The sequence below is a fragment of the Ascaphus truei genome, chromosome 1 (genome assembly GCF_040206685.1).
Source record: "Ascaphus truei isolate aAscTru1 chromosome 1, aAscTru1.hap1, whole genome shotgun sequence".
Classification (NCBI taxonomy): Eukaryota; Metazoa; Chordata; class Amphibia; order Anura; family Ascaphidae; genus Ascaphus; species Ascaphus truei.
Window position 1 is genome coordinate 14,571,886 of NC_134483.1, and position 23,672 is coordinate 14,595,557.

General features: G+C 46.5%; 1 pseudogene; it reads left to right on the top strand.

The window, feature by feature from the left end:
* The window catches only part of LOC142462826 (BOS complex subunit NCLN-like), a 125,444-nt pseudogene extending 102,331 nt beyond the window's left edge, over positions 1–23,113 (top strand).
* Positions 23,114–23,672: the final 559 nt, after the last annotated feature.

Genomic DNA, 23,672 nt, shown 5'->3' on the forward strand with positions numbered 1-23,672 from the left:
CTACATTAATGCAAAAGGTAGACGCAGCTGCTCGCGCTCTACAGAGGCGGTCACGTCCGGTGTGTCATCCCAAGCTGAGTCAGAGACACTAGGTACCTCTAGTGCATTGTCTGCGTACGAACACCGTGACAAGTGGTGGGCACCCCTGTTCACTGGGTACCACAAGGGTATGGACCGTACCAGGTTCCTGTTAATTAGGAGCAACATAGTAGACCATTGGTGGGCGGTAGGTGCCTATACTCCCCCAGGAGGTGGCGGATGAGCTAGAGCAAAGATTTCAAGAGATAGAACAAAAGATCATCCTTCCTAAGGGGCCTAGTGTTTTGTATGATGACATTGCTCCTGTAGAACCGGAGTTTTGGGTACTGCCAAGCAGGGCGGGCCACAGAAAGCTGCCCAGGTTGAGCCGAGCAGACAGAGCTATAGTGGCTAGGTATAGGCAGACACACGAATATGATTTTCCTTATGTGCCTGAGCCGATAATGAGTGAGATAGAGGAGCACAGAGATAGCTGGCTCAGAGAGGCAGTGCAAGAATACTTGCGTACCAAGTTCGGGAAAGCCGGGTACCAGAACGAGGATAAAATCAGTGAGGTAGTCCGGGCCTGGAGTGTGGGGAGGTGCATATACAAGCAGAGTGTGGTTTATCGGCCAGAGTCTGGGTCTGTACAGCCGTACTATGTCACTGTAACAGACCATAATGGGCGGAAGGTTAGAAAGCCCGACTTGTGGCATTATTATTAAGTTAGGTTCTCCACGTTGGGAGGTACCATTGTCATTAATTACACCATCTGCGTGGATGGTCTGAGTTTTTATACTAACCATATGAACTGTGTTTGTTTCCCAGATTTGTTCATCTGCAGGATGGAGCTGCTAAAGTTAGGTCCACGTGGGGACCATTGGATTCCACCTGAGGGAGAGTGTAGCCCCGGTCAGAAATGGGGGCTATATATCTTTCTCCTACTGGTGTAAGTCCTGTTAAGGGCAGGCCGCCAGTAGCTATCATGGGTTTCCCCAGCTTCAAGCCCAGCCAGGATTGGTGGAGGTAGGCACCTGACTCTGTGGCTAATGCAAGAGACACAGGGGAGGGGCCTGCTGACATCATGATGGGCAGGGCTGTCTCGATTTAGTAGGCTGCTCCTGTGAGTCTGGAGTTAGTACATTTGGAGGAGAGAGAGAGTACTGAAGCAGAGTCTGAGCTTGGAGCATGCCAGTGAGAGGAGAGGAGAGACTCAGCCACCTTGAGTAGAGCTGATAGCACAATAGTGCAGTGGACCAATGCCCCTCACCCTGCAGAGGGTGAGGGGAGAGTTAGCCTCACCCTGAGGGCCTATACCTTGGGGTGGAAGGTGTGGAGTATTGGAGCTCCAGACAGCCCATCCTGAGGGTGTATGTCTGGAGGGAAGGAGAAGGAGGAAAAGCCTGTACCCTGCTGTTGCTGTGTGCTGCTACAGAACCAATAAAGAGACATTGCTGCTTTTATCCAAGACTGTGTGTGAGATTGGAATCTCTCTTCCCTAAATGGGAATTCTCTGTAAGGGTTCCACCCCATATCCTTGGGGCTTATAGAGATGGAGGCGCTGCACCGTTGCTAAGAAGATGGAGGCATATACCCCAGAAGCCTGTCCCTGTTATCCCCAATACCAACGCGGGAGACTCAGGCCCTCCTGTTCCTCACAGGTATGCACCACCAACATGCATGTAGCCAGCCCTCACTACACCCTAGGGGTCCAGTCTGCGACCGGGGGGGGGACATAGGTTACACTAATATTACCCATTATCACTGAATTATTATTTAGCACATGGTTCTCCTAAAGGCTTAACCCGGGTTAGGTAATGCTTTAAGATAGGAGTACTAAAATGGTTCCATAAGAGGACTGGGTCACATCTGATTGCCTTTGTCTAGAGACGTACTGGAAACAAATTATCGATGACTCCAGTGCTCTTGTTTGCAAGAGGTACAGGAGCCCCGGTTACCGGCCATTCTTGACTGGTTGGTGTCTCAGCCCCGTGCGGCCCAGCTGATAGAGAACAACCATCCTCTACTGTCCACCATAGAGCATCTCTTCAGGAGGAACCTGAGAGACGTCAAGCGACATGTGTTCAAGGCAGACGACAGGTACAAATCTTTGTGTAATACGTTTGTACTGCATATTTCAATAATCAATATTTTATTAAACATTTTTGGCAGGTTGTGATATATTTTTAGGGGACCTACACTTGAGTTCTTCATAGATGAAAATATAGTGTACAGAGCTTCCATTTTTCTCAAGTGAAATATTTTATTGAACAAATAAGACATAAAGATCTTCTCTAACCCGGACACTCCCCAGGATGTCTCACCAATCTCCCCACCAATCTCCCTATGACTGGAACTCTGTTCAGGCGCATACACCATACCATTACTACACTTTGGCAGAGAAACCTATTGCATTACTTATTCATCACAGGTCTTCTCGACCTAATCTCCATGAATTCCTCACAAAGGATCCTCTAATGTTGAGGGATAAGGAAGGCTATATCTTGACCAAAGTGGTGCTGCATGCTTTCAAGTCAACCTACGTCTCACCTCTTCCAAGGCTTCTACTGGGCTCAGATAACAGATGTCGCGCACTTTCCCCCATCCCCTGGGAGATATGGGGCTACGGTGTATGTGGTGCGGTATGATACCTGTGGCTCACAGAAAACCTGAGCCTCCACTGCTGCGAACCTGGGGTGTACCTGAGTTGGTGATCGGTAGCGCCTCCACCTATACGGGATTCCGCTGGCAGAATTACCCTGTTACAGGACAATAACGAATACACACGTATAAAGCATAACAGTTTTATTATATACCTCATAAAACCAATAATAAAGATAAGACACACACTCACAGAGGCCTTGCAGGGCCGTACCCCCTCACCGTGTCTTTCAAACACCGTGTCCATACCCCGGTGGGGTTTACCCCAATGTACTGAGGTGCTCCTGGCATCGGACAGTCCCAGTGTCTCCCAAGAGCCAACCCACCCAAATGTGTGAGACAGCGCTGCCCCACTAAAGTGTTGAGTTGGTGCACTGGTTCGTTGCGGTACCAGCCGGGTGTGTCCACACCCGAGCGCGCTGTAGAAGATAGGATCCACTGATCCAGCGATGTCAGCAATGAGTCCGCCTCCGCGGTGGGTGGTATCCAGCTGGTGGGTCCCACACTAATGATAGTCTCTGATGGTCTGGTTCTGGACCGCAGTCACCGTGCAGCGTCTCACTGTGTCCCTGTCACTATCAGTGCTAAGCGGGGCAATGTCCCTGTCTAAGGGCAAGTCCCTATAGCAGCTACAAGCTATGTGGGGGTCGGGGCCTAGCTGGGGCCTAACAGGGGGTATCTGGCCTAGTGCACGTGCCCCAGACACCTGCACATACAGCCTACCCCTTCCTTGTCCCAGCTCCGACTGGCGTGGTTCAGCCGCGCCAAAAGTAACAATCTCCGAGACCAGAGGATTGCTGCAGCCCTTTTGGCTGGTTCCTGGCACCTAACTGCCCCTGTGCATTGTGGGGCTGTTGGGTGTAATGGCCGCCACTTGTGCTATACTGCGCATGTGCGCGGGTGAAGCAAGATGGCCGTTGCAACTCCACTTGTTCCTGTGCATCCGCGAAGCGTTGTGCATGCGTGACCACGCGCAAAATGGCTGCGCCCTGCTAAGGGAGCCGCCGGCGATCCGATCGCCGCTCCAACTGCCCGTACTCTCCCCATCCTCCGCAGCCGCAGTGGAAGGTAAGGGGATGGAGGGGGACTCAGGGGGGACCGGGTCACACAGATAAATACAGTATGTTGTCAAATTAATACAAGTCATTTCAGTAACAGTGGCATTTTTCAACAGAAACAATTGCGTTGCGAGATGAATTTCATTTAGGATTCTGCTACTTTCTTGTTTTACTTCATTTAAAGGAGAAATGTACAGTAATTTCAAAGGTCAAGTAGCGGTTCTGGAGAATTGTTGTAAGTTACGATACCTTTCAGGTCACAGTGCAGGCGAAGGATACAAGAAGAAGAAACCTGTGATGTTCTGAAACTTCTAAACACAATAGTTTCATTTATGATGAAGACATATCTTGGTGCCTAAAAGTTATCACAACCTACAGAAAGGACAAAGAGAACGCACAGTAAGAGCAGTGGGTCAAGCAGCAAGGTATAAGCGGCAGAAAATGCTAAGCACAGGAATATGTTAACATCTGAAATACTCTATGCACAATGAAACATATATATACAGTATATATTTATATATAAATACAGCTCAACCCCGTTATAACGCGATCCGTTACAACGCGAATCCGCTTATAACGCGATGCAAGTGTGGCTTCCGATTTTCATATTTATGAATACTTTACAACACGATTATTGGTATCTTAAATACTTTATTGTACAATGCATACAACCGTACATCATTTCTAACGCAATCCGCTTATAGCGCGATGTGATTCTTTGGACCCCAAGCACAGCGTTATAAGGGGGTTGAGCTGTATATATATTTAAAAAAATTACATCGTTCTAACAATGTATACAGTGCTATACAGACAAAATCAGACTTTGCCCCAAAGAGCTTCCAATCTAGGGAGATAAAGTCCCATGGCCAAGGTCACAAGGAGTTCAAAGCCAGTGTCCATACCTCTAACGTAATCTTTTTTTAACATACAAAATAAACTTCTAATATCTGCACATAGTAAATCGATGGCCACAAAGTGAATGTATCTACTTCCCAGTGTACTTTTCTCAATCAGTTATAATATTCCAATCTATCTGTATGTTATTTTTCTGACAGGGAACCGGAGTTTGTTTTCTATGACCAGCTGAAGCAAACAATGACATCACACAGGTAAGGAGATGTGCACAGCAGAACACAGGTTGCCTATGGCAGAAGGACATGGCCTCATCAAAACACTTGTGTGCTGTGGTGGAGATACCACATTCCAGACCTCCAATTCTATGACTACTTCTGAAGGCCACAACTCTAATAGAACATAAAACACATTTATGTGATGTAGGACAGATAAAATGTTGCAGCAGGTCACCCAAGAGAAAGCTACAACAACATCTCCTGTGTTTTGGAGAAGGTTGCTGCTGTAACGTGTCTGTACCTTGTAAAAGATTCTCACCATATGAAGGACTCTCCTTAGTACCTTTTGTCTGACAAAATATTCTAGTCTGATTGTTCCCAACCTTTAGCTTTACGGGAATCAATAATCACTGGAGTACTAATTCTACAGTACATACACAAAGCCTCCTAACATTGACCTCTCCACATGTAATCCTTCTTTAAAACTCATAATGAACACAAACAAAACAAAACCACCACAAACAAAACTCTGTATTCCATTCAGCTACTGTATGTATAGGGTTAAGCACAAAGATTCTTTAAGGGACGGGTACAGTCAAAGAACTGGTGCTGGGCCCCATACTAATAGCTGGTCACCACTCTTAAACCTAGTACTTGTCTAAGGTATTCTATGAGGACATCAACACAGCTGTCAATGTTGATGGGAGAAAGATCAGGATAAGTATGGTATTTTTATATAGACAATGGTGGAAAAGAGCAAGTCTGTCAGTCAGTAGGAAGAGGTTAGGTAGAATTCCAAATATGCTGTAAAATGAGACCTAGAAATATTTATTGGACATTCATATATATATATATATATATATATATAAATATATATATATATATGTAACCCTTTTTGTGAACCGGCCGACCCACCCAATCTCACATTGGCCCCTCGTGGTCTAACCGGTCCCTTTCCCTGCAACACACCTGCTCCTAAAGGGTTACTGGTACTGCATAACACCTGTGGCTCCAGGAGATCTGAGCCTCCGCTAGCTGGGAGCCTGGGGAAACCCTTAACGTTACCTGGTGCAGCGCCTCCACTTACCCAGGATCCCCCGTTAGGAAAGATAGCCCTGGGTAAGAAATACAATAACACACGTAGATGATAAACCAAACTAACACTTTACTTAACACACACACATAACCTCATTACATAACATAACATGACATCACCTGATGCTCTACCCGCATCACCTCAGCCCAATGTCTGGTGTCCCTCACCCAGTGTCCTGTGATCCCCCACACCCAATGTCTCGTACTCCTACGAAAGGTCGTGGGTGACTGCGCAGTCACTATATTAAGCTAGGGCCCAGTTGGTGCACTTATATTTCAGAGGTACCTTCCGAGCACTCCGATGCTCGGGACTGCCACACACTTCTCAAAGGGTCAGACGTCCGTCTGATCTTTATTCAGGTACTTCCGCCGTGGACCCCAACGAGGGTCCCACCGCTTCCCGGGAACTCCAACCGGATCACGGCAACACCAACCGCATGGGAACAGCAACCGCAGCTATTCGCTTTCTATCACAACTACTTCTAGAGTGACAGCAACCCTAACCTAGGGCCTGTCCCTGAGGAACCGCAACCTGGGGTGGCTTGGGGAAAACTCCTAGGGCCTGTGGACAATAACCTGCCCCCCTTCCCCTAGCTACCCAGTCCTGTCTGTATCTGGCTAATCCTAACAGCCTAACTCACCTGCAGCCGACACACAGCTCACACTGTCAGCCTGCAGGGATTCACACATGCTTCACACACACTGCACGCACTGCGCCCAGCACATGCAGCGACACACACAGACAGCTGCAATCACACACAGCCACCTGGATCCCGCAGCAAATCCACTGCATGCACACTGTGCCTCTTTGTCAGTGCCCACAGCCCTATCCGCTGTGGCACTGCCAAACCAGCACCTTCCACACCTAAGGGTCACCTCCCTAGCTATGGCCGTCCCTCTTCAGTTACCCCCTGCCCTTACCGGGAATTGGGGCCTGCCTGGGGATCTAGGGAGAACCCTTACCTGATGCAGGAGCCACGCGCTCCCTGCACCCTTCCTACCCCTTCCTTCTCCTCTGCCTGACTGACGCATGCAAAGCCCGGGAAATGTATCTATATTCCCGGGCTGAGCTTCCTCCAGCCCTATTGGCCACACTCAGGCACCTGATGCCTGTCTCCCTAAGCCTTCTGGGAATTGTAGTTCCCAGGGGGCTGTCTAAGCATTGGGGCCGCGTGCGCGCTTCTCCCGCGCATGCGCGAACTCTCAATGGGCGCCGCAAGCTCTCTCTTCCCTGTCCTGCCCTCGCGCGATCTCTCTGGGGCCTTCCCTGCACTTTGCGCCTACTGCGCATGCGCGAGCTAACGCGCAATGGCGGCGCCCTCTGCTTAAGCCGCCCAGCCGGTGGCAACGCGATCGCGGCCCTAGCGACGGCCCGATCGCGTCCCCGGCAACCGGCCTGCGTCGCAAAAACTCGCGCTGCTCCCTGCTCTGGCCCCCACCCTCGCGAAGTGCCGGCGGGTCCGTCGCAGCCTCCGGCGGCACCCGCTACCACACGGCCTTCACGGAGGGGGGCCAGAAAGTGAAAATTCACCTCGGGGCTACATATATATATATATATATATATATATATATCACAACAAGAGAAGAAATATATTAGCGCCAACCTATCACTATATAAAATCTCTATAGAGTAAAAATATAAATAAAAGTGAAATGGAAAATGTTATTACAAATAAAAGTAAAAAACCTATGCTAAGCACAGTGGATGTAGTAAATTTTTTTTTTAAATAATGAACCAATATAATACACTAGCTGAGAGCCCCGGCGTTGCCCGGGATGTTTGTGGTGTGGGTGTGGCATTTGGGTGAGGAGTGGTCAACGCGGCCCATGTGCGGTGGTAGTGCTGCTGTGGCTGTACTGATGGTGATTGTATCGGTGTGCTGATTTTGGAGGGTTTGGTGCTGATGTGGGGGTGCGGATGTGGGGGTGCGGATGTGGGTGTGCCGATGGGGGAGGTGCAAAGGTGCCGATGTGTGGGTGCTGATGGTGTTGATGGGGGCTGGGAATGGCGGGGAGCCGAGAATGCCAGTGTGCTGGGGGGGCATGGGATAGCGGTGTGCTGATGTGGTTTTGCTGGGGATAGTGTGTGTGTGTATACGTGTGTGTGTATACACACGTGTGTGTGTATACACGTGTGTGTGTATACATGTTTGTGTGTGTGTATACATGTTTGTGTGTATACATTGTATGTGTGTGTGTGTGTGTGTATACATGTGTACGTGTGTGTGTGTGTGTGTACGTGTGTGTATACACATGTGTGTGTATACACATGTGTGTATAGACGTGTATACACATGTGTGTGTAGACATTGTGTGTATGTATATATTGTGTGTGTGTGTGTATACATGTGTACGTGTGTGTATACACATGTGTATACACATGTGTGTATACATAGTATGTGTGTGTGTGTGTGTGTACATTTGTGTGTGTATACATGTTTGTGTGTGTGTATACATGTTTGTGTGTGTGTGTACATTTGTGTGTGTATACATGTTTGTGTGTGTGTGTATACATGTTTGTGTGTGTGTATACGTGTGTGTATACATGTGTGTGTATACACGTGTGTGTGTGTGTGTGTGTGTATACATGTGTGTGTGTATACATTATGTGTATGTATACGTGTGTGTGTATGTGTACATGTGCGTGTGTGTATGTCTCCATGTGTGTGTATACACATGTGTATATACACATGTGTATACACGTGTGTATACACGTGTGTATACACGTGTGTATACATGTTTGTGTGTATACATAGTATGTGTGTGTGTGTGTATACATGTGTGTGTGTACATTTGTGTGTATACATGTTTGTGTGTGTATACACGTGTGTATGTGTGTGTGTGTGTATACATGTGTGTGTGTATACATGTGTGTGTGTATACATGTGTGTGTGTATACATTATGTGTATGTATACATGTGTGTGTGTGTGTACGTGTGTGTATGTGTACATGTGCGTGTGTGTATGTCTCCATGTGTGTGTGTATGTCTCCATGTGTGTGTGTACGTGTACATGTGTGTGAGTATACGTGTACATGTGTGTGTGTGTACGTGTACATGTGTGTGTGTGTCTACGTGTACATGTGTGTGTGTCTACGTGCGTGTGTATACGTGTGTGTGTGTCTACGTGTGTGTGTGTATACGTGTGTGTGCGTATACGTGTGTGTGTGTGTCTACGTGTGTGTGTGTGTCTACGTGTGTGTGTGTGTCTACGTGTGTGTGTGTGTCTACGTGCGTGTGTGTACGTGTGTGTGCGTGTGTCTACGTCTGTGTGTGTGTCTACGTGTGTGTGTGTACACGTGTGTCTACGTGTGTGTTTGTACGTGTGTGTGTGTTTGTACGTGTGTGTGTGTGTGTGTATACGTGTGTGTATGTGTGTGTGTGTGTAAACGTGTGTGTGTGTATACGTGTGTGTCTGTGTGTATACGTGTGTGTCTGTGTGTATACGTGTGTGTCTGTGTGTATACGTGTGTGTGTGTGTGTATAGGTGTGTGTGTGTGTGTGTATAGGTGTGTGTCTGTGTGTATAGGTGTGTCTGTGTGTCTACGTGTTTGTTTGTGTCTACGTGTGTCTACGTGTGTCTGTGTGTCTACGTGTGCCTGTGTGTATACGTGTGTGTGTGTGTATACGTGTGTCTGTATAGGTGTGTGTGTGTGTGTGTGTGTGTGTGCGTGTGTGTCTGTCTACATGTGTGTGTGTGTCTACATGTGTGTGTGTCTACATGTGTGTGTCTGTGGACGTGTGTGTGTGCCTACATGTGTGTGTGTGCGTGTGTGTGTGTGTGTGCCTACATGTGTGTGTGTGCGCCTACATGTGTGTGTGTGTGTGTGGTCTCTGTGTGTGTGTGTGTCTCTGTGTATGTGTATGTGTATATATATATATATATATGTGTGTGTGTGTGTGTGTGTGTGTGTGTGTGTGTGTGTGTGTGTGTGTGTGTGTGTGTGTGTGTGTGTGTGTGTGTGTGTGTGTGTGTGTGTGTGTGTGTGTGTGTGTGTGTGTGTGTGTGTGTGTATGTATGGAGGGTTGAGGCTGGCAATGAAGGAATGGGGGGGTGTGGTGGGAGAGCTGCTTACCTTGCAGTCGGCAGCATGTTCCTCGAGGTGAGGCCTCCTGCAGGGCGGGAGCCCCCCCGCTGCCTCCGGCTCGAGGTGAGGCCTCCTGCAGGGCGGGAGCCCCCCCGCTGCCTCCGGCTCGAGGTGAGGCCTCCTGCAGGGCGGGAGCCCCCCCCGCTGCCTCCGGCTCGAGGTGAGGCCTCCTGCAGGGCGGGAGCCCCCCCGCTGCCTCCGGCTCGAGGTGAGGCCTCCTGCAGGGCGGGAGCCCCCCCGGCTCGAGGTGAGGCCTCCTGCAGGGCGGGAGCCCCCCCGGCTCGAGGTGAGGCCTCCTGCAGGGCGGGAGCCCCCCCGCTGCCTCCGGCTCGAGGTGAGGCCTCCTGCAGGGCGGGAGCCCCCCCGCTGCCCACCGGCTCGAGGTGAAGCCTCCTGCAGGGCGGGAGCCCCCCCGCTGCCCTCCGGCTCGAGGTGAGGCCTCCTGCAGGGCGGGAGCCCCCCCGCTGCCCTCCGGCTCGAGGTGAGGCCTCCTGCAGGGCGGGAGCCCCCCCGCTGCTCCCCGGCTCGAGGTGAGGCCTCCTGCAGGGCGGGAGCCCCCCCGCTGCCCTCCGGCTCGAGGTGAGGCCTCCTGCAGGGCGGGAGCCCCCCCGCTGCCCTCCGGCTCGAGGTGAGGCCTCCTGCAGGGCGGGAGCCCCCCCGCTGCCCTCCGGCTCGAGGTGAGGCGGCGGTGCCGAGGAGCGTTGCAGGCGGCGCCGGGTAGGCTGGTCTTTGCTGTGAGGGGGGTGGGAGAGGTGAGCCGGTGCCGAGGAGCGTGCGGCGAGGCCCGTGGGTATGCTGCCTCACCCATCCGGCCGCTCCCACGTGGATGTGAGGCGGGAGGCAGCGTGTTGTGGCCGCTCCCCCGCGTGTGTCCCGGGCGCTCGCTCCGCTCCCCCGCTGACTGTAGCGGCGCCGGGGTGTGAGCTTGGGGGGGGGGTGTGAGCTTGGGGGGGGGTGAGGTGTGTGTGAGCTTGGGGGGGGGGGGCGTGTGTGTGTGTGTGTGTGTGTGTGTGTGTGTGTGTGTGTGTGTGTGTGTGTGTGTGTGTGTGTGTGTGTGTTTTTTTTTTTTTTTTTTTTTTTTTTTTTTGTGGACCTTTGGCCCGTCACTCCGCCTCAGGCCAATGCGAGGTGTGGGGGGCGGGCCAAGGGGGTGGTGTGAGTGTGTGAGGCCAATGAGAGGTGTGCGGGGGCGGGCGGCCCATGGGACCAATGAGATTGCCGCTAGGGACACCGGACATCCAGCAGGCAGGCAGGCAGGCAAACATACAGTGCTTTCACTAATATAGTATAAGATAATAAAACATCAAAAAAGAAAATGTCCAGAAAAATATATGTAAAAGATATACAAATCCCAAAATGTTCCAATTGCTATCCAAAAGAGTCTCTGCAGCCCGAATGAAGGGAACACCACTTCCTTAGGATATCTACAAAAACACAGAAAAAACAGGCGCACTCATAGCGTAAAATTGTATAACAATAAATTTATGGAGTAAGGGATAAAAATGCACACTCACAAACAAAGCTGAAAAAAATGCGTTTTTGAGTACAACTCAGCCCGTTCAGACGCAGGAACCCAAGAAGGAGGACTTCGGTGTGATGTCCGCGGTGTGTCTTGCCACAATAGCCCCTCTAGGTCCTGGCAGGGACCGAAAGCCACGAGGGACGCCGCCTTCCCCTCTCTCCGGTGCTACACAGAGCATACACTGAATAGAGTCTCGCGTGAACTCGATGATGTCAGCGAGGTTTCAGCCGGGGAGAGTTCACAGTGTAAACAGGAACTTGAATGTCTGAATGGCTGGTAGCAAAATGCTAGCAAAGCAGCAGGAGTGCAATAATGTAGATGAGTGCAAATAAAATATATAACCTGGACAGTAGGCTCCACAGCAATCTCTACGCGTTTTGTCTCAAGCGAGACTTCATCAGGAGAAGAGTAAGCCACGGCTCGTTTATAGGGGAGGGACTATGATTTAGCACTTCCACCAATCAAAATAGGGACCTACAGTATATATACACTGCTTTATTGTTCAGGGACATTCCCTTTGATAAAGTTGCATTTGTTGCGACGAAACGCGTCAGGGGCGTACTTCACGACATTACGTCATCACGCTGTGTGCATCCTTTACGGCCGGGGAGCACATGAAGTGATTTGAAGGCCTTACTCTGATGCCAGAATTTACTGGATGATTTCGAGTGAACCGAGTGAACCGGAGGGATTGCGCTGTTCGTGAGATCAACTCCAGCCTGCTTTGGACACTCTGCTGCGGTTTGGACACACCTTGGTGGTGATTATATATCACATACTGCATATATTTTACTTGTCTATTGTGAGTGTTTTTAATCCCCCTTTCCACCCTTCCCCACATTAAGTGTTACAGTGTTACACTATGGGGCATGCTCTCTCTGTTTTGTTTTTCTCATATATATATATATATATATATATATATATATACTGTATATATATATTGGAAATATTTGAAAATATTTATTGGATACATATATATATATATTATATATTGGAAATATTTGATGGAAGATTTAAAAAAGTCATGAGAGGATAATGAGGTTCATGGCGAAACATTTTGGGCTAAACAAACAATTCTGTGAGTTTTACACCCCTCGCTGCTCCTAGAACATCTTTCATCGCACACATCACCTCATATCTTGTAGCAGCTAAGTGACAACATATGTCATCCACTTACATTCTTATTATAATACAATATTGGACACTTTGTACAAACACATTTAAAAAAAAAAATACCTATACAAGATAAACTTCAAAATATTAGAATCAGAACGAGACACAGATTATTCAGTGTGTGAATAAGGACATTTCTTATGACTGGATATTCCTATGAAGAGGACTGCCTGGGGATGTCCAGCAGCAGAGCTGGAGAGCAATGATCTTTCTTTACTGTACATAAAAAGAAAGAAAAGGTGCAGAAGGCTTGAAATAAATCATATTCATAAAAGTAACTCATAATGGTAACGATCTTTCAGAGGGGAGAGAACAAGTGCCAGCAAATTGAGATGACCTATATATTTGTACATATGTACATATATTTGGTCCAATTAAATATAGATAGTGCAATACACAAAGTGGATGCTAAAAACAACTCTCTCCTGCTTTGAGACAGAACAATCATATATACAAGCTCCAGTCAAGCACACAAAGAACTAACGATAAAGTTAGTAAAATTGCGTCACGATCAATTTAACGAGTACAAAATGTAATAAGCAGCATCCAACGTTTCAGTGCATGCAAGCTCATTCACCACGGGTACATAAGGATCTATCAGAACAATAGCATGGACACTGTTACACCAAGGTATGGTAACCGTACTGGAGGTACTGGAGGAGAACTTTGGCCGTAGAGGGGGAATGCTCAAGGTGGCACCTAAGAACTAGTACGTGTTAAACATCTACCAGATGGCCGAAATGATCTTGGAAAAGTAACTAAGTGATTTCCTATACATTCTCTGTTACTTAAGGGTGAAGCCTGCTGCCTTTGACCTGTGTGTGGCCCTCATCATTGCTGCATACCTCAGTGTGATCCATCAAGCCATCCAGGTGAGAGAGGTTGAAGAACCTTGATAAACACGTTCAGAGCTGCAACAAAAACATGAACTGATCACCTGTGTTTATAAAAAGGCACATGTCTGAAGACGTCATCTTGAGTAAAACATCAGCTCACAGAGAAGTTGAAATGTCATGTTTCTTGTTGGTAGGCACAGTCGTGCCAATATATGTCTTATCTCCAAACATACAGCTTCCCACTTTCAAGGAGGTCTGTTTGAACTCTCTTACTTACAGAGAGGCTGACAATGCATTGCAAGGGTTTACAGAACTAAATCAGGTAACAGGAAGTGCTACTCGAGACCTGTCTTTCCCGCTTATCTTCAGCTGCACCAATGATATGCAATGCACAACCTCATGGGGCAAAGAAAAGCATATTTAAACCCTTTGCTGCCGCTGGGGCCGAAGTCACCAAACTAGCATAAAATGTGATGTAAATAGCAGAGCGAATCCAGCATATGAATAATTTGCTATTATTCATATGCTGGATGCTGGATTCGCTCTGCTATTTACATCACATTTTATGCTAGTTTGGTGTTATTTGGACTAATAAGAGACTCTAAGGGACTTGTTTCCTCCTTCCCGCCGATCCCATCACCGCTGCGGAGACTGTGACGTCATCACGCAGTACCACGTGACGGAGCGGCATCGTGGCACGCTGAGAGTGCCCCTGCAAGTTGCGGTTTGGCGTCCGCCTAGCGGGACTGTGTGCCGAGCCACTCCAACGGCCCCAGACTGCTTGTAAGTCTGAGTGGCCTTATCGAGCAGTGATCAGCTGCAGGAGAGACGGGTTACGCAAGGGGAAATCCCCCTGGAGGCGGCACATCATCGGATGAGGAGCGGTCCCACTGAGTATCTGAATCTGCAGCGAAGCTTGGCTGTTTAAAGGAAACCCCCCCTGGGAGTGACGCCCTGCTAGCTGAGGAGTGCAGGAAACAATTCAGCCCCAGAACCATTGCAGAGGCTCCTGCAGAGAAAAGACAAGCATCAGACCTTCCTGTTAACAGCTACTGAGCGGTAACAAGTGTGGTATACACTAAATGCACCAATTTTATCAATTTGATGTACGCAGATATATTACCTATTAATTATTAATTACATATTAATACTTGCTTCACTATTTGGCGTTGTGCGCTGTTTTCTTTTTGTTTCCATTTCCTAGAGTGTGTGGGGTGCTGAGCCACCCCCAGTGTTTATAGCAGCAGACGCCTTTATCAGCCACACGGTTATGTGATTTATATTTTTATTATTCAAACACATATTGTCACTGTGGTTATTGTGGTTTATTTCACTATTTATATGGTTTAGTCACTGCACTGTTCCCATATATAAGTACTAGTTAGATAGTAGCGCACGGTTATTTTTTGTTTTTTCTCGGGGTAATATACCTTTTTTCCTGTGCCGCGGGTGGAAGTGAGTCGGGCTTCATCAGTAATAATATTTCAGTATATTTCCCCCCCCCCCAGACATAGCGCTGTCAGTGTACACCGTGCTTTACATGTCATTACCACTTAATCACGTACTTAGAGTAGATACTTCTTTAGCCCAACATATATCTGGGGATTACATCACAGAAAAGGATAGTATATCTGCCTTACTGTCTCAAAAGTGTATTAGCATAGTGTTCCCACCAATGTAATGAGTATTACCAGTGTAACACGTCCCCCCCCCCACATTAGCTCGCTGGCATGGTGCTCTACCTGTTGGTTTGCAGGAGGTCTGAGTAGTCTGCTTGATGGTATGAGACATGACAGGACTGGCTCGCACATGTCTCTGGGTTCATCTTGGTGGTGTCAGCGCCTCCAGCAGTGATGGATCCCACAGAGCGTAGGTGTCAGCCCCATCACTACACACTTTCCTCCCTCCTGCCCAGGAACTGACACCTAGCCAGCCCAAGTGAGCAAGCTTACCCCGCCATGGGGAAGACTCACAGCTCCCACCCTGTTCACCCTCCTTCACACTAGCCAGGGTTCAGAGAGTAACACTCTAACCCTCCTTACTCCAGGAGGAGCAGGGGGCAAGCACAACCTCACTCCCTGAGGAACAGGGAGCAAAGACTCCTAACTTTAGGCTACTCCCCATGAAACGTCTGGAAGGGGCGTGTACACAGGCCATGACTGTACCCACTTACAAGGGGCTGTACACAGGCCATGAGGCACCACCTACCTTCCTTCCCTTTCTGGGGAAGCAGAAGTGGGGTCGATGGCCCATACTGTAGATTAAGTTGCTAATGCCTGGATTTTAACAGGACTTACATAGCAGATACATTATGTGGAGAGAAACAGGTACAGCTGGACATACCCTGTTACACCGGGAACAAGCTACACTGTACCTTCCTACAGCCTAAACCTTACACTGCTGGTTATCTGCAATATAAAGGGATCATTCCTCCTGCTATGTTGTACTAATTGCTTTTATAACATAATGAGAAACCAGGAGAATTTATTGCAGTGCCAGTTGCAGTTATTAGCCTAGCATTTGCTGTTATAGTCATATTATTTATTTATATTCCCTGCAGTGCGTTACAGTCTAAGCATAGATAATTTAATGTACAAAACAAGGGATAAGAGTTATTATTAAAAAAAAAAAAAAAAGGCAACTGAGTTTAATTTCCCAGAAGTGCTCACAAGCGAAGAACAAAGTTCTCTCACAACAATAGCCCACTAGTGATGCATTAATGATGCCCAACGCAAAGAAGGCTCTGTGACGGTGAGGGGGTAACCAGGAGCACAACAACGGTTAAGCCTGTTTGGTTACCTCTGGTCCATGTATTGGGGTTCGGGAGTGTCAGCTCTTGAGCCCAGTGATTGTATCTGCAGTATATGAAATGATGCAGCAATAAAGAACTGATGTGTTTTTACCTTAACCGAGCAAGAGGGAGTAACCTGGTTTGGGCACTCTGCCGCTACCTGGATGAATAGATGAATTAGTTACAAAATAAACTTTAATATGTATCCAATTTAAAATAGTGGGTGTTAAAACGATAATTAAACGCTTAGGTGATCCTGGTGTATGATCATTCAGCTAGGTATTCTGGATCGATAATACTCTACTAATTTAGGATACTAGTTAGCCGATTAGTAGCCTGGTGGGTAAGAGTAACCACTGCCCCTTAAATAAGAGCTAATCCTGCCCCTCAATGAGGGTAAAAGGTGTAGGGTTTAGCCAAATCACTGTCACTAGGGAGGTGCCATATACGAGCACCCACCTTATTCCTTAAGTGGTGTGCTTGCTGATACGAGTTCGCTCCCCTTGCCTGGTCTGCCACATTGATCCTGTGTGACCCATATACACAAGCAGTTCAGCAAGAGGAGCCCTACAGTGGGGATGACACGCCAGTGTGGATACATTGGCTAGATGCACTGATTACAGGAAGCAACTGAAGCGCACAAAACGTATCAGTGTGAGGATGCAGACACCAGCGCAGTGTAGGCACATACACGAACAGGCATAATCGGTGTCTGCTCGTGACTCTGCGCGGTCTGGTGATTAACAGGGTGAGATCGGGGCTGGTGTGAGACAGCCAAGTATGCCCCGTATGTCACTGTAGAGACGATGTAGGTACACCTAGAATGAGTATGCGCATACAGGGTCAGAGCCCTCTTTATCTAATAATGTATTCTGCTATATAATTCGCAGTGTACATATATTTATGTATATAGCCAAATGATCAAGAGATGATCACAAAGTGAGATATTTTATCTACATTTTATTTTTTCACATATGATACACTTAGAAGAGTTTATTAATAAAATGTTATTATTTTTGGATTTTAACCCTCCTAGATATATTCATTGTTGTTTTTCATTATTACTACTATTATAGGCTGTGTGCAAGATTTTGGCGTTTCTTTTTGTGATCATCTCTTGATCATTTGGCTATATAGTTATTTATTCCCAATGCACCCCTTACATAAGCACAACATATAAATATTAAGTTTGAGCATTGTGTGATCCTTTTTGTGTATGCACATATATTTATGACCAGACAATGTCTTAATACAGTAAACAGGCTGATAATGAGTTACCCTAGTCTGGTCTGGTCTGCCACCTAAATCACGTTCGCTGAGTATCGGGACCTGATATAGGAGTGGTGTAGCAAGAAAAAGAGCACCAGGATATAGGAAGTGAGCCAGTAGCGGACTGATGTAAGAGTTGTAAAGGAGTTGCTTACAAGTAGCACACAACTAGAAATACACGCTGCTGAGTGATGTAAGAATACCGGCTCCAGTGTAGCTTTAAGCAGGCTAACGAGTAGACTTAGATACAAGTCCCCGCTCGCGACACTGCAAAGTCTGGTGACCAACAGGGTGAGATCAGTGCTGGTATTAATCAACCCAAGGACGCCCTATGGAGGTACCAGAAGCACGCGGAGACCGACTATGAGCGATAGGGATCAGGGCCCTCTACGTCTCCGAAGGTGCTCTGCTCCATTACCTGTGGTTGCGATCAACTAATTAGTCAAGCTCAAAGGTAGCTTTAAATAAATAAGTAAATGTGGTAACGCAAAGCCTTGGGTTTGGGCGCACAAGGGTTGATCAGAAGGTAAATGGGGCATAGGGATGTGAGGTGTCCCTGAACTTGTGAAGCGGTCCCTAGGTTATGGTGGATACCCAAGTAATGCCCAGGTCACCCAGAACCTGTATAGGGGTTCTGGGGTACTCCAACAATACGGTTGTGAAGGATTTTATAAGTCCATTTTTATAGTGTGTGGGGAATATGGCTAGTAAGAAATAAAGTGCAGCTTTTCATTCTATTCCCCATACCAGCAGACTTAGAATAGTTTAAAGTGTATATTTTTTTATTAAACAGTTTGTTTTAAACATATATGATTGTGCACAATATAATGAGTTGGGACTTTCATATCTAAAGTTCTGAGTGAGTCACTGGGCTACCAACTTTGGTGCCAGCGTGTCTACTCAGACTCCGGACTTGAAAGCCATAGAGGACACCAGAGGTGTGAAGACCATCTGGGTAAGATGGCTAGGTGAAGTATCCACGTCCTGGGATGAATGAAAGTCCTCTGGACTGCTTTTTGCTTTCGCAGACGTGGAGGCACCTAGCTCAGCAGGAAACCTCTGAATACCAAGTGGCTGAGGTGGCAATCTTGCGCATGCCCGTGGCTGATTCAGATGATTCCCGTGCCCGGCTTCAGAAGACTGGCATCGTTCTGATTGGCTGGTAGTAAAGTTCCCACGCTGTGACTGGCTGAGGTATTTCATGCATGAACTCAGAAATACTATAAGAAACCCTCAGCCAATCCGGATATGAGATTCTAAGCACCAGAACAGCAGCGGCAAATTTGAAACGTCCAAAAGATGCTCCGAAAGAAATAGCAAAGACACCGGCTTCAGAAATTTGACTTGAAATAACAAGTTCTCAGAAAGGGTCGTAGCGGTCGCGGCTGGTTTTTTATGCCGATTTCAGTTCCAGGGAATCAGTGGTACCTCCCGGTCAAGATTTTACAAGTCCTCGGAAGTCTACAGAGTGGTGGTGTCTGGAATTGCTTGCCGATTTCAGTACCAGGACATTCCGGGCTAAGTCCCGGTCAACTAAAGACTCTTGTTTCATGTCATATTAAGCTAGGAAAGTCTCGTTTTTTGCCCCAGGTCCCAAGTAAGTGTGTTCTTCTTATGTAGTTTGTGTTCCGTTGTGTGTTTGCCTGTTTATGCGAATACATTTCCAATTTATTTCACTTGTCTTGTTTTGCTCAATGCATGATCCCGGTATAAAGGTGTAAATGCCTGGTCTCCCGTGACAGGTCCAGCCTGACAGAACGTGGAAAACAGTGGGGGTTTTTATAATATGGCTCTAATTTCCTTTTTCCTTGCCAGTCTGGAAGTGCAGGTTGTTCATTGATCTTTGCTTGGTATCATAAGGATATAGAGGCAGGGTTAACTACTGCACTCAATAAAACAAATACAAATATCACTTGTGAGCTCATTAACATGTCTCAGACAGGTCACAGTCTGTGAAGACGGTATTGTTCTGTCCCCTGCATGTGTTTTCTTTCCCCTATAATTGCCATGACCTTTACCCTAGTTCTTGTTACTGTGGAAAGTACAGTACCTTGCTGTCATTTCAGCCTGTTGCCTTAGCAATCCATTCTCTGGCCCCTGAGATAATGGTATATTCCTAGATCCCTAGCACTTGGTATAACCCTGCTTATTTCCTAGTATCAGCCTGTTGCATCAGTCCATTTCAGCTTGCAACAATTGCTAGTGGTCTGCCCCAAACTGCTCTCCCTGTGATACAGTAACATTGTTTTTTCACTATCCCCTCATTTATACAGAAGGTGTAGTAGACAATAGGAGCACAGCCAGAATCCAGGAAACAAATATTCCAGGGCAACTCTAGATAACACAAAAACTATTTATTGCACAAACAGCTCACAAATGGCAGTGTAAACACGCACCAACGCGTTTCGTCCAAAGAGACTTTATCAAGACACTTTGATAAAGTCCCTTTGGACGAAACGCTTTGGTGCGTTTTTACACTGCCATTTGTGAGCTGTTTGTGCAATAAATAGTTTTTATGCTTGTAACAGGGGAGTTATCCCTGTTCAGGTAATGTGCCTCTAATCCAGCAGTGTGGTGGTTAACTGCTTGTAGTCAATTAACAAACACCACCTGCCTGATTAGATTGCTTAGAAAAGCCTGTCTTTTGAGACAGGAAGAGAGACTCCTTAGCTCACACCTGAGCTGAACTTGGAGACAGAGCAGAGATTCCTTAGTCCACAACTGGGCTGAACCAAGGAAGAACAGATGTCTTGAGCGGCAAGCTGACCACAAGACAAAGGGGACAAGATTCTAACCTGGAGCCTGACATTTCCTGTGCACACAAGGTTGTGGTTCCAAGAGAGCAGAGAAGCTTCCCCTACAGCAGCCCAGCTAACAGATAAGACTTTCATTTATAAGACTTTTTATATCTGTTCATTTCATGCTATATGTTTGGGGCTGGGAGACATGCTTATCTAAAGGGAGTGGTGGATTGCATAGTATTTCACTAGAAATACTCCCAAGTGAATAGAAGCTTTGTTTACCCCTTGTTTGGATGGTTTCCTGATGTTAAGGAAACAGGCGCAATAAAAGCCTTATTTAATTTCACCATAACCAGTCTCCCTTGCATACCTCTCTGAGCGTCCACCTACAATGCTACCTGGAGTTGCCCTGGAATATTTGTTTCCTGGATTTTGGCTGTGCTCCTATTGTCTACTACACCTTCTGCTGCTTCTACAAGGATTGCACGCCCTGGAGTGACGGCTAACTTGTCTTTAATCATCACTGGCAGGTAATGGGCAGTAGCACTATATTATTTACATAAAACCAGTGCTTGTTATGCATTTAATTCATTAATGGGAAATTTTTACAGTGGACAACTATTGTGGTAGTCAGGTGGACTCCATTAGGTCCTCATCTCCCTTGAATTGTTTCTAAAAACCAGTTATTATGGACACTTCAGAAAATACTCTGGACATTAATTGAAGTTTATTTCAAAAGAATATAGAGCATACATTTGCTTGCGAGCACCATTCACCAATCAACATCCCTAATTTAAGCATCCCCAAAGTTTCTTTTTATTTCTGTTGGTCCTCATTAATAAAGTTTATCAGAAATCCAAGAATGACTCTATGTGCAAGCAGAAAGAGTCGTGTTTGCCTATCTGCCAAATCTCCCTGAGCCCGAGGGAGCCGAGGACAGAGCAGTTATCTTGTATTATATAATAATATAATACTGACATCCCTTGTCTATTTATGTTTTTCAGAATTTCTGTCATGTGTACAACAGGCTTGTTCATCTGGTGGCGAAACAAAAATATACATTGAGGAAATATCGGCAGGAGAATTCCATTCTAACCGGGATGGTGTTAACCAAGAGGGAGAGAGTTATCTTTAGTTAGGAAGAAGAAGAATCTGTGTAGCTACAGTACGCATTCTGCATCTAATGTGGCTATTACATGTGGCCATATATGTCCCCGAAGAGGGAGCTAGCAACCAGCATTTATTATTTCAAGGTGTTTCCTTGGCTCCAGCTCTGCTCCCTGGGCTTGGTGAATTACTGTAAGATAAAGTGACGCATCTAAAATAAAATGGCCTTGGGAATCGGGGACACGTTGCTTTTGGTTTTTAACATGATATGTTTGTCATTAAAAATAAATAAACAGCCCTAAAGCCCCAATGCGTTTTGTGACGTTGGGTCACTTCCTCAGACGGATATTTGGATCTTTGGACTGGAGCTGCTGAAGTGCGGGTTGCTGTGGGTGCATCGTCTTCTCTATCTCATACAGTAATAGCCAGCAAGGGCTCCCTCTTCCACTGATTGAACTGACCAACGCACTCGCTCACACACCTTTCTGCTTCACAAAGGACTTACGAAATTCAAGGGAACATCCGGGGAGAGAATTGGAACAGGACCTCATACCTCTACTGAAGCCTATTGCTGATGTAATGGTGGATTATTCTTTCTTTAATTGTTAACTTTTCTGCAGGTTTTATTTTTATTGGAAAAAAAATATTGATCTGGTGGAATAGCCACAGTATTGATCCTGGAGGTAGAATTGATGCTGGACAATTAAAGAGCCTAAGCAGAAATATACTGTATTAATGACGCGCTACCCCACTGGATCATCTTTGCTGGATGGGACATGCACATGTAAGTCTTCGTCTATAGTGGAACACGCTAACGTACGCGCTCTCAGGCGTCCCGGCGTTGCGCTTGCAAAACAAACTTGTTTGTATTGCGAAGCGCCACTCTCCCTGTAGCGCATATGGAGGCACTAGCGCGCGCGCACTATGCACTACGACATTGCCGTCCTAGTGTTTGTTTGTAGCCTGCACTATGGACGAAGCCTAAAGTGTTAGGAGGCTGTGTTTTCTATTCATCCTCAGCACTGAAGAAGGTCATACACTGTAACAAGTAGGGTTCTTGTTTACATTTAAATATTTTTTTTATAAAGTATATACAGTAGGTGCACAACAGAAAGAAAAGACTCCTGAACCAAAATAATATGAATGTGTGTTTACATTAGAAATTCAAGTATTTCTTTTGAACTGCATTGGAAGCTAAAACTAGATAGTGTAGCAAAATACCTTTCATTAGTCCATCTTGAGAGCTCTTAGTAAATAGCAGTGTGTGCATTATGGTTAATGTAGATTTGTGTGTCTCTAATACAGGAACCATAAGCAGTTTTGTATTTACAGTATAAGAACAGAAAAAAGCTGTATGGTGCTCTAACATAGACCCGAAAAGCTGCCAGGCTTATAACAACATTTTAGCCATAGTTTGTATCCTCGAAGCATCCCACATTATAAAGTGACCATCTGCAGAATGATAACACCAAATCCAATGATACCAATAAACTGGAAGAGTACCACCTCTTGAATGGTGAATGCTCACACTTGCTAGTGTCCAGCCTAACACATTGACTAGGATTATTGCGGTGTAAAACGGAGCAAATCACTCACTGTTAAGCAGAATGGTCTCCAGTGGGTTTAATCTTCATAGGTGTGTGCTGTCGGTAATCCAAAGAATTCAACAGGTTTGACGAAGGAGAGATGAAGCACTTCTACAAAAAAAGATGATTGCTAGAGAGTGGGTCCCCAATGAAAGGTTTAATGGATCAGAGCATGGTACAAAAAAACGAGCACTAGGGCCCCCACCAACGCGTTTCGAGCTTCTGCTCTTTCTCAAGGTGTATAGACTATACACCATACGCGTTGGTGGGGGCCCTAGGGCTTGTTTTTTTGTACCATGCTCTGATCCATTAAACCTTTCATTGGGGACCCACTCTCTAGCAATCATCTTTTTTGTAGAAGTGCTTCATCTCTCCTTCGTCAAACCTGTATTTACAGTATAAAGTGCTTTCATCTTAAAATAATAGATTAATAATAATAACTTTATTTTATATAGCACTTTTCTCCCAATGGGACTCAAAGCGCGTCACAATTACAATATAGTGTGCAGTACGCAGCATTGTACATAGGAATGTTACAGACGGAGTCCCTGCCCAGATGTGTTTGCAATCTATGTTTTTGGTGCCTGAAATAAAGTGACTTGCCCAAGGTCACAAGGAGCTGACACAGGGAACAGAACCAGGTTCCCCTAATTCCAGCT